We start from the raw sequence: 11,660 nt of genomic DNA on the forward strand, positions 1-11,660 counted from the left end.
GTTTAGTAATCAGCAATCTCTCCTGCTTATACTTGTGTTTTGGATGGTAAAATATATTGAAAGAGGACTGTATTTGTTTTGTTCTTTAAAGTGTTAATTTTAGGTCAATGAAAATACTTTAAATGAACAGATTTTTAGAGAAAATATACTGCCATTCGCATTGTTCATGCTTTGTAATAATCAAGCAAAAGATCAAAAAGACAATCCAATCCAGTGGATGCTCAAACAAATAACAGACCATTCATCTTGTTACTATGAGAGTCCTTACATGAAATAAAAATTAATCCATATTTATCAGATTGATAGGAAATTGTTTAGGATATTCAGATATATTCTTATATTCCTATAATTGATATAAATACTCCCTACTTTTGCTGTTACCTTTTCTTTTAAATGTTAAACCTAGGCTGGGTGGTCAAGCCATTCAAGTATTTTTGCTTATTTTTGATAACACTTCTCCTTATTCTACTTTATAGCTCAGTAACTATCTCTAATATTCAAATTTACATAATGCATTAGAAATAAAATGCATGCACATTCTTTTTTGAGGTTGATTTTTATACTAAAAAAGCTCTTCTGTCAGCAGGAAAGATGTTTTATTTAAGCTTTCATGTCTCCTGAGTGTGCTTCTCCAAAGAGAAGAATGGCTTATTTATTATTTGAAAGACGAAGGTGGTATTAGAAGACTATTACTCTTTCCTTCAGGTTCTATATGGCAATAATGTCTTTGATGTTTCTCTGTGTACTTTCAGTATCTTTGATACTTTGGGGAATATCTTCCTAGCTGCATGCAAAGTATTATGTTATATACAGAGAAAGGTAATCTGATTTGCCTCTAGAAATCTTTTCCTCTAGTAATCTTTACCTTTATGCTTCTAGGTGTAAATTATTTTGATGGAGTTAACTGCCCATCATTTAAATGAAATATTTTGGTGTGAAATTTTTGTTTCACAAACTCTATTACTGCACAAATTGTTTAGCCTATTCAATTAAGTTATCACAGCATGCCATGCAAAGTAAATCTATTCAAAATAAAAAGCTAAATCCCCTTTCAAACAGAGATTTCAGATTCTAACTCAATAATGTAGGCAATTGTGCATCATTAAATGGATGACTGAATAACTACATATTTAAAACAAACTTAAAATCAGAATGTGATATTCGTAACTAGAGATTTTGTAGGAGATCATTTAACAATTTAGACTAATAGAGTAGCAAAAGTGAATGCCTTGTCTTCAAAGAAGTCTAAAGAAGGATTATTAATGGGGAAAGAAAGAAAGAAAGAAAATAAAAACTGACATGTAATGAAAGAAAAATGTTTATAGTTTTCACAACTAAGAATGAGCTATGCCTAATAAATATACTCGGGTAATTATAAAAAAACAAAGAGAAAAATATCAGATGATACTTTAGAGATACCAGGTAATATCATTTTAGGTACATATTATGTTATTATATTATTTATATTATATATATTTTATATATGTGATATACTAGAGAAAAATATCTAAATAAAGAAACTTTTACATTCTAGCAAATATATTGTATAAGTTATTACATATTTTCCTGTGATTGCTGTGATGCAATGTGTTTTAGTAAGAGGAAAAGATTGCATGAAAATTCTGCAGTGAAAGATTATTTAAAGCTTTAAAAATTCATCTTTATTTTTTCTACTGAAATGCTGGAAAATAAACCACAGAAGTAATTACATCCTCCTGAAAAGCAGTGCAAAGGAAGATAACTCAGGTATCCCCAGAAATGTCAAGAAAGAATTCAAAAAAGTTTATTTAGAAGGCCAGAACACAAAAAACCTAACAGTGTAGTTTCCGCACTGGGCCTCAGGGAGGAAAAGGCAAATTCCTGCCTCTCAGGGCCCCTTTTATCCTCTCTGTTTCTCCTCCACCTTCCCTCTGCGCATGCCTGTTAGGGCTATCCCTCTCCTCTCACACATCAGAGAGGCTGAGAACTTCTCTTGCTATGTGGGGTAGGGGAGTGAAAGGAGAAAGCATTGAAACTGCCTTTGAGAAAGAGTTACCATTTAGGCAGAAATCCTTCCTGGAGAAAACCGAGTCCCTGAGTTTCCGTTAAAATTTTTCCAAGATTGTATCTATCCCTACAGCAGGGCATGCTGAGTCACTCAAGACTATAAATAAATACTTCATATGTCATGGTAGATTTTTTTAAATAAGAAGTATTAGTTTGTGCACGACTATTCATGGGGTATAGTGTATGCTGCCACAACCTGCAACTGAAATTTGCTGTGAAAAAAGAGTTAGCAGGCACAGAGGCACAACAGCACCAGGAGCAGAAACAAAAACAGTCCTGTGTTGACAAAAGAGTGGATAGCTAACTCACTTGTATCTTTCACTGTGGAAAACATGTTAGAAAATACCTCTTCGTAACAGCAGTTAGGGTGAATTCTTTCCATGAATTTTAAAAGAAATTATTTTCTTATGTGGAGCTCATCTCTAGTATGAAAACGGCCTCTTCCAAATTTCAAGAATAAACTGATGTTATTATTCACAGCAGTAACTGTTCTTCAGACTGCTCAGTGAATTCCAGCAGCGTACTTCCCAAACTGCTCTGAAATAATCTTACCTATCCTCTATTTCAATCTTAGCCAAGTCTGTGCTCCAATTGAATTGGATATATTTCTCCTCCTGTCATGAAGAAAACTGTTGATTGCCACATCCACAAAAATTGCAAACACAGTTGGTCTTTGGGGCTTATTCTGTAATTTTCCAACTGTCTCTATATGAATAGCTGAATTGGCAAAGATTTTATTAAAAAAAACCCAACCAAACAACAACAACAAAAACAAGCAAACAAACAAAAAACCAAATCAAACAAAAAAAAAAAAAAAAACACCAAAACCAAACCAAACCAACCAACCAAAAAAAAAACCACCAAAACCAAACCAAACCAACCAAACAAAAACAAAAAAACCCAAACAAACAAAAAATCAAACCCCAAAACTTCCTCCCCCCTAACATTTTTCTGTTCTGACATATGTGAAGAAAAATGTTTATCTTTGGTTGAAGTTAGTCATCTTGCCTTCAGTGATTCATACATTCTACTTTCCAAAGTAGCAGGAAACCTGATGTTTGATTTTCCATGGTTTCCTTTAGCCTTTCAAATTTGCCTGACACTGCTTGACACTAACTATCTGGTTGGGCAATAATTTGTCTAGTCGCTGAGAATTTTTGATGTCTTACTACTTTTAAATGTCTTCCATTAAAAAATTAAAATCTCTCTCATTGGCATTAAAATATTATAGTTTGCTCTCAATTTATCTGGGTTTGGTTAGAATCCAACCTACAACTATGCAAACTTCATACTTACCAATAACATAAGAGACTAAGCAACTTACCAACTTGAAAGTGGAAATCTGAGAAGGTCTTTTTTTTTTCTTTATACGAACATTTCAACAGGATGGACATATAAATTGTTGATGTAAATAATATGAGAGCACAGAGACACTTCTGGTGTTTAATACTCAAAGATGAGTACTTTGTGAAGCTCTCAAGTACTACAGCTAAGGGTGCGCAATCCTGTGATTTACAGAATCACAGAATCACAGAATATGCTGAGTTGGAAGGGACCCATAAGGATCATCAAGTCCAATGCCTAGCCCTGCATGAGACCATCCCCAAGAGTCACACCATGTGCCCGAGAGTATTGTCCAAACACTTCTTGACTCTGTAAGGCTTAGTGCTGTGACCACTTTCCTGGGGAGCCTGTTCCAGTACCCAACCACCTTCTGGGTGAAGAACATTTTTCTAATATCTGAACTAAAGCTTCCTCAGACACAACTTCAGGTCATTCCCTTGCGTCCTGTCACTGGTCACCACAGAGAAGTGAACAGTGCCTGCCCCTCCTCTTCCCCTCATGAGGAAGCTGTAGACTGCTGAGGTCTCCCCTCAGTCTCCTCCAGGCTAAATAGACCAAGTGACCTCAGCCACTCCTCATTCAGCTTCCCCTCAAGGTCCTTCACCATCTTTGTGGCCCTCCTCTGAACACACTCTAATAGCTTAATATCTTTCCTATATTGTGGTGCCCAAAACTGCACACAATAGTCCAGGTGAGGCTACACCAGTGCAGAACAGAGCAGGACAATCCCCTCCGTTGACTGACTGGTGATGTTTTGCCTGATGCCCCCCAGGACACGGTTGGCCCTCCTGGCTACCAGGACACTGCTGACTCATATTCAACTTGTCATAAAAGGAAATCAGGTTTGATAAGCAGGACTTTTCTCTCATGAAGCCATGCTGGCTGTGACCAATGACTGTGTTGTCTTTCAGGTGTTCTTAGTACGCTATTTTTTAATACAGGATTGACACACAAAACTCAAAAAGCAACAGGTTTCATGCTACTCCCATGATCAGCTCCTATTATTAGCTGGTTCTCAAGTAATCCCCAAACCCATTCTTCTTAGCAGTAGCACTTGCTCTAGTATCTTCTGGACCTGACTCCCCTGTCAATCCACATTCCTAGGTGCTAGGTTAATTGGGTTTGTCATCACCTATCTGATAGGTGCTTCTCTCAGTAGAGTAGAAGGGGAAGAATCACCTCCATTGACCTGATTGTCAGACTTTTGATGCAGCACAGGATACAATCGGCTTTTTGAGCTGTAAGCACACATTGCCAGGTCATATTCAATTTTTCATCCACCAAAACCCTCAAGTCCTTCTCCCCAAGGTCTGCTCTCAATCCACTAATAACCCATCTTGATCTCCTAATGGATTATTTTGCACTTAAAAAAGCTGACAAAATTATGTACATTTCAACATTAAAGAGGACACCCTTAGCCTTTGATTAGCTATAACGTGCTCACAGTTTCTTTTGGGTACTCCAAATTATTCATGCTCAAATAAAGTTAGAAAGCATTCTGGATATTTGGATTTGTTTCACCTATCTTTTACAGTCCAACTGTTAGGTGTCTGCTCTAGTCATACAGGCTTGTTTTCTAATAATTAGAAAGAAAACTATTTGTGCAAGATATTTCCCTGCATCTTAGAAAATTTTTCTTAGACTTGAATACATTAGAAGTTTTTTTGAAAGTCCAATTTTCCTTCCTGGTTTTAAAGAAGACCTAAGTAGATTATTCCAAAGGCTAACTGTCAGATTGCTAAAACTGATACAATATCTCCATTCAATATTTTCAATTTTTGTTAATGAATTTCCAGTAGTTGTTTGATGGTTCAACAGTTATTTCATGATCTCTGTTTTGAAGATGGTTGTTTGATCAATATTTACTCCAATTTCTGTGTAATTAGTCAAATCAGGAAATTGCATTTTTAAAAAAGAAAATCTTATCATAGTTTCAAGTTATGTCTTTAAAAATTGAGATTTTCTTTAAACACCAGATAGCAAAATAATCACTTTTCTTTGCTTTTCATTAGGTTGAAGGTATCATACAAAGTGGATTACATTAACATGAACCAGTTCAGTATCTCCAGATGCAAAATGATTGTTTGTCAATATCTTTTTCATTGTCAAGAAATGAAGTCAAGAATATAGTAACATCATAGGATATAGTGACATAGCTATGTCAGGTCTTGTCTTCTCTAAAACCCTGTTTAAATACCTTCAAAATACAGTCCTTCATGAGCAAGTTATAACATCAGGACAGCTTTGAGTTTATTTTATGTTGTTTTGTTCATTGTCCTACTACTCTAGCAGAACACTGTTCTCCTGAGCAAATAATATAACCAAACTTTTGGGCTCTAGATTTTGCAACATATATAAGGGACTAGAAGCTTCAAACCAAATCTCATTTTTATAATGATAACGGTAATAAAATCTAATTTAGTCCTTGCATTTAAAATTACATGTAGAAGTATTTAATAAGTGTGTGAAAAGTTAGTATTTGTTAATATATTTTAGTTAAGTATTTTTAACAAGCTCTACTTTTCTTCCTAGTAAAGTTACAGGTTAGCATGACATAAAACAAACGTAAACCTGGAAGTATTTACAGATGCTAACTGTTTCTATGGAGACACCTGAGGAAAAATAGGTTCTATTAATTCAGTAATTAGAGGTAAGAAGCCATAAATTTCTCAGAAGTCACACCAATCCCTGCCACTTGTTACTAGTGCTCCTCAAATAGGTGGCTGTTCTGTAGTATGGTAAATAGGTCAGGAATTCCCAAATCTTCATTTGCAAAGCCTAGCCATGATGAGGTCAGGAATTCCAATAAGCCTGTATCTAAGAAACACCCTCGATATTTTCAGACAAAATGCTGTATTGTTGTAGTTCCAGAAGTATTTTCAAATTCTATTCTTTGTTTTACAAGTAATTATAAAAATTAAAATATAAAATTGAACAAACCCCCAAATGATATACGAGAAAATACAATTTGGTTTCCTAAAGATGGCAGACCTTGGCTCAAAAAGGTTGTAAGAGTTTGCCAGAACAAACTGTGTTAAGTGTGTTGTTTTTTTTTTTTTCCTCTTGGGCTATAAACAAAATTGGTATCAAAGTCCATGTTTTTTGTCTTCCTTGCCCTTTCTATCCTTGAGAGAGTTTGCCTGTGCTGTTCTTAAAATATTAAGATCTGTTTTTAATGTGTTAGATCAGACAGAGTCATTTCCACTGACTATTTTTCCATTTATTTCCAAATGAACATTTTACACCTTCTATAAGTGTATCTGAAAAGACAATTATGTTCTGTACTAGAGACAGTGAAATAAAAGCAAATGTGAAAAGGAAAAAAAAGGATCAAAATAAATATTGAAATTCCAATTACTTCCATAATATCTTTTGTTTCTCGTAAGTTAAAAAAAAAAAAAAATTGAAAAATTTAATTAAAGTTTACGACTGAGGTTAAAACAGTTGATAATAAACCACATATAATTCCAAGTAGCTTCAGGCAGCTGGAGGTTAAGTGGCAGAAGTTACTGTATGTGAGTTGAGTTTGCACCTCTATATTTAGCCAACTTGCAACTGAGTCACTTGCAAAAAGAGTTGAAGTGTTTAGAATATGTTTCAGCTGACTAGACAGAACAAAGTAATTTCTTTTGTCAGCACACATAAACAAGTCTAGTGCCATTTGGGAAGTTTTAGAGTGCTCTGCCTTTCTTTCATTTGCCGGTCCAGAAGGGCCTAAATATCTTATAAGTTGTTTGTTGTCTCTGTCAATGCCATCAAAATGTTTGAGAAACCTTAGGGTGTTTCAGATCACTGCAGGTGTTTGTATAGAGTTGGTGAAAATTACAATACCATTTTATGCCCAAACAAAATGCTTACTAACATAATATCTGTCACAGATATGCACAAGCCATGTACAGTGATCACGGTATTTATTTCATAATTCCATTTACTCCATGTAGCTTGTCTTTTTTTTTTTTTTCTCCTAGCTTTGACCACTTTGGTCACAGTTTTGTATCATCCTTTTGTTTTTAATTGAAATTTTTAATTTCCTGTTTGTTATTAGGAAGATAGTGATTCAACACAGTATTCATCACTCCTAGTTTTTAATGTCGTGAACATTCTATTTCTTGCATTATGGTGTTGTTTAGGATTTCATGCTGCTAATTCAATAAAAGTTTTAAGAATGGATTCAGGAAAGCATCTCACATTTTGACTTAAATAATAGGTGTTCAATGCAATGGGACTTGTAATTTTCTTGTTCATCTTTGCTATATATCTCAAAAAAGTTCTGTAACAAACTGATATTTTCTATTGTTAAATGAGGCCTTATTATTATTATTATCATTAGTGCCTGAATTGGATATTGCCCGACTATGGGAGAAACTCTTAAAGTCATACAGCAGGTGAAAATCAGTAAGGCAGCTGGGGTTGAAGGAATTCCACCTGAAGTCTGGAAGTGTGAGTGCCAAGCACTCCATGCTAAATTTCATGAGTTTGTGGTGCACTGTTGGGAACTAGGTGAACTACCATCAGACATTCGTGATGCAGTCATCATCACTTTGTACAAGAAGAAGGGAGATAAATCAGACTGTTCAAATTACCAAGGTATTACTCTGCTCTCCATTGCTGGCAAAATCCTGGCAAGAATACTCTCGAACAGACTAATACCCGCTATAGCAGAAGGAATTCTACCTGAAAGCCAATGTGGTTTCAGAGCCAACAGGAGTACCACAGACGTGGTATTTGTTCTCAGACAACTGCAAGAGAAGTGTAGGAACAGAACAAAGGTCTCTATGTAACCTTTGTTGATCTCACCAAGGCTTTCGATACTGTGAGCAGAAAAGGTCTATGGCAGATTTTGGAACGTTTAGGTTGTCCCCCCAAGTTCCTTAAAATGATCATCTTACTTCACGAGGATCAGTGCGGCCAAGTCAGATATGGCAATGCACATTCTGAGCCCTTTCTAATAACCAGTGGTGTGAAATAAGGCTGTATTCTTGCACCAACCCTATTCACAATCATGATTTCAGCATGATGCTCCAAAGGGCCACAGCAGACCTAGATGAAGAAGATCATGTCTACATGCGATATCGTACTGATAGAAGCCTATTCAACCTAAGGCGACTGAAGGCCCATATTAAAACCTTAAATCACCTTGTCCACGAACTGCTTATGCTGATGATGCCACCCTTGTTGCCCAAACAGAAGCAGCTCTGCAGCATTTAACATCCTGCTTTGCCGAGCTTTTTGGGCTGGAAGTCAGCTTGAAGAAGACAGAAGTTTTCTATCAACCTGCACCTCAGGAAGTCTTCCATCATCCTCATATCACCATTGGCCAATAAGAGCTCAAATCAGTCTAGCAGTTTAATTACCTGGGTAGCCTCATCTCCTCGGATGGTAAGACTGATGGAGAGATAGACAACCGGTTAGCAAAGGCATATAGTGCCTTCGGAAAACTCCATAAAAGAGTTTGGTGAAATAAACACCTGAAGAAAAGTACCAAGATCAGTGTTTACAGAGCCATAGTGCTGTCTACTCTCTTATATGGGTCTGAATCATGGGTCATTTACCTCCACCACCTGCATCTCCTAGAACGCTTCCATCAACGCTGCCTCCATACAATCCTAAATATCCACTGGTCGGATTACGTGACTAATACGTCTGTTCTAGAACAGGCAGCAGTTATGAGTGTTGAGGCCATGTTGCTGAGAACACAGCTGCATTGGGCAGGACACGTCTCCAGGATGAAGGACCACCACCTCCCGAAGATTGTGCTCTATGGTGAACTTACCACTGGCTGCCGCAAGAGAGGAGCCCTGAAGAGGAGATACAAGGACTCCCTGAAACAACATCTCAGCCTTGGCCATATTGATCATCATAACTGGTCTACTCTGGCCTCCAGTCGGGAGGCCTGGAGACACACCATCTATAACGCTGCTGCTTCTTTTGAGAACGCACACAGGATCACTCCCGAGGAGAAAAGACAGCGCAGAAAGAATCATGTCTTGTCAATACCACCTAAGGAGTCTTTCTGCTGTGCCTTTTGCAACCCGACTTGTCTATCTCACATTGGCCTCTTTAGCCACCAGTGTGCTTGTAGCAAATGTGGGTAGAGCCCTCCCCAAATCTTCGTTTGCGAAGACTGGCCATGATGATTATTAGTGCCATTACACATTCATGTGAGTTTCAAGGTACAGTTCCAAACTGACAGAAAATTCTCAGTTACTTTAACTACTTTCCTTTACATGTAAGGTAATATGTGAATTATGAATGTGAATCCTCTTGTCAATAAAGTAAGTACCTGATGGCAAAGTTACATCTCTTTCAATGTCCAGCCTTTTCTGTGTGAAGCTATCAGGGACTTGCCTGATTGATAAAAGTCTCTCTGAATGAAAGTCACTCCAAGGTCAAAGGCTGATTCTCCCAGCATCCCAGAAGAGACAATTATGAGGTCTCTGCCCATCTTTCTCAGAAAGAACTTCAGACCAGTCACACACAAGTTATAGCAAGATAACCACAACTAGGGACTCACATCTGTATTCCTGAAATAATCTTTTTATCTATCATTATTCAAAAAAAGCTGCTAGAACTTTTACAGCCTCCCCATACTAGTGCAGCAGGTTAAAGCAGGAATGGAGGAGACATACAGTTACAAGTAGCATGCTTGAAGATGGTTCCCACAACACCATTCTAAACACCTTACCAATAAAGAGGACATAGATCAGACTTTCTGTAGCCTAGAGCCATAGTACCATTCCCATATAGTTTCCTATTAATTTTCTTATTGCTTCCAAAAGCAACAAAGTGTTTACATTATTTATAATGATAATGTGCACTGAAAATTGAAACACAATACTGTATTCTCAAGTTTATCTGTTACAAATACTTTAAGTAATTAATGTTGAATTAATGTTATAAATCTGTATGACATCTTCACTAATTCCAAAAGAATTCCTTTGGATTAATTATAATACAGTAAATATAAAAATAATTAATAATGATTAGGCTAATATTTTAAAGTGATATCCTCACTTAAATAACAACCAATTTTCACATATTTTTAGCAAGCTTCTATGGTAGGCCTTTATAGTAAGTTACAAATCATCATTATTTCTTTTCATATTCATGTGCTAATATTAATCAGGGTAGCTACTTATGCATATTTGCAGATAGTAGTGCAATAGTGGATCTTCTAGACCTACAAAGTAATTGAGTGTCAAGTATTATTACAGCAGGTATTGAGAGTTTTCACTGATGTTCATGCTTTGCTTTTTATTTATTTTTAAATCTTTTTCTCTGCTGTATTCTGATTTTGGATTTGAAAGAAAAGGCACAAAATATCAAATTATCGTCTTCAGGAGAAAATTTAGATATGTTTTAAAACCTAACAAATTAAAAGAAAAACAGCTGTCAGAGAATAGAGTGATTTAAAGAGCTCAGTCTGAAATATCCTGAGGATAATCCTAGGAACAGAGAAAGTGTTTAAAGCTGGTTACCCAAACCCAAAGGACACCTTGAATATCTGCATAGTGGAAAGTAGTCAAGCATACTCCCTAGCAATATTATAAGTTTTGCTTTATGACAGCTAATGCTCTCCAGACACTTCCTAGGAACAGGCTGAGGGAGAGCCATGGATGAACCATATTGTTCCCAAGTTACAGTACAGTAGTAATTCTATTTAAGGGGAGAGAAGAGTTTAACTGTAGGTGTCAATTAGAAAGAATTGTTCTGTCACTTGTCTTCAAGAGCAAAGAAAATGTTCTACTGTATTTTATTTTCTAGTATGGATTTAGCCATTACAAATAGCTGAAAATTCTTAAAATAATGAACAGTATTTATTTAGTCCATTCATCCATTCTCATGCCTGGAGCGTATTTTAGGATATGTCATGTTGATATTATGTAAGTTCCTAAAGATATTTGGAATTCTGTTGTTCAATTACATTAGTGAAATAAGTTATAAAACATCTTATCAAACCCACAATTTCAGGTATTTTTCATTGTAAATACAAATATGTTTCTTTTGCCAGAGTTAAATTATTTACACAACATGTTAGACACAATATTTGAGCCATTCAAAATCCAGATAAAATGTGAAGGTAAAAGTTCTAATTTCAGATTTTTTGACTCTCCTAACTATTAAAAAGGGGCATTAAATTAAATGGTAAATAAAGCACAAATTTTTATGTTAATAGAAAAATAACTCCACTACTTTTATTATTGCTACTTAAAGAAAGAGAAAAGGAAAATTTCAATTTTTGAACTAAAGTCAGTATCTCAAAAGATGTG

Source organism: Manacus vitellinus, unplaced genomic scaffold (assembly GCF_001715985.3).
Source record: "Manacus vitellinus isolate BGI_N305 unplaced genomic scaffold, ASM171598v3 scaffold_2_pilon, whole genome shotgun sequence".
In the NCBI taxonomy this organism is placed as follows: Eukaryota; Metazoa; Chordata; class Aves; order Passeriformes; family Pipridae; genus Manacus; species Manacus vitellinus.